The sequence below is a fragment of the Bison bison genome, unplaced genomic scaffold (genome assembly GCF_000754665.1).
Source record: "Bison bison bison isolate TAMUID 2011002044 unplaced genomic scaffold, Bison_UMD1.0 scf7180017864072, whole genome shotgun sequence".
NCBI lineage: Eukaryota > Metazoa > Chordata > Mammalia > Artiodactyla > Bovidae > Bison > Bison bison.
Genome location: NW_011494644.1, coordinates 1,729,810 through 1,730,350, shown reverse-complemented (window position 1 = coordinate 1,730,350; position 541 = coordinate 1,729,810). Strand labels below are relative to the sequence as shown.

The following is a 541-nucleotide window of genomic DNA, read 5'->3' as shown; positions in this document are numbered from 1 at the left end:
CCAGAAAAACATCTATTTCTGCTTATGGACTATGCCAAAGCCTTTGACTGTGTGGATCACAATAAACTGTGGAAAATTCTGAAAGAGATGGGAATACCAGACCACCTGACCTGCCTCTTGAGAAACCTATATGCAGGTCAGGAAGCAACAGTTAGAACTGGACATGGAACAACTGACTGGTTCCAAATAGGAAAAGGAGTACGTCAAGGCTATATATTGTCACCCTGCTTATTTAACTTATATGCAGAGTACATCATGAGAAACGCTGGCTGGAGGAAGCACAATCTGGAATCAAGATTGCTGGGAGAAATATCAATAACCTCAGATATGCAGATGACACCACCCTTATGACAGAAAGTGAAGAGGAACTAAAAAGCCTCTTGATGAAGGTAAAAGAGGAGAGTGAAAAAGTTGGCTTAAAACTCAACATTCAGAAAACGAAGATCATGGCATCTGGTCTCATAACTTCATGGGAAATAGATGGGGAAACAGTGGAAACAGTGTCAGACTTTATTTTGGGGGGCTCCAAAATCACTGCAGA

The 541-nt window shown here is 41.4% G+C and overlaps 1 protein-coding gene across 2 annotated transcripts in view; it reads left to right on the top strand.

Moving 5' to 3' along the window:
- TMC7 (transmembrane channel-like 7) overlaps positions 1–541 on the top strand; it is a 62,696-nt gene that overhangs the window by 55,156 nt on the left and 6,999 nt on the right. The gene's annotated exons all lie outside the window — the stretch shown is intronic.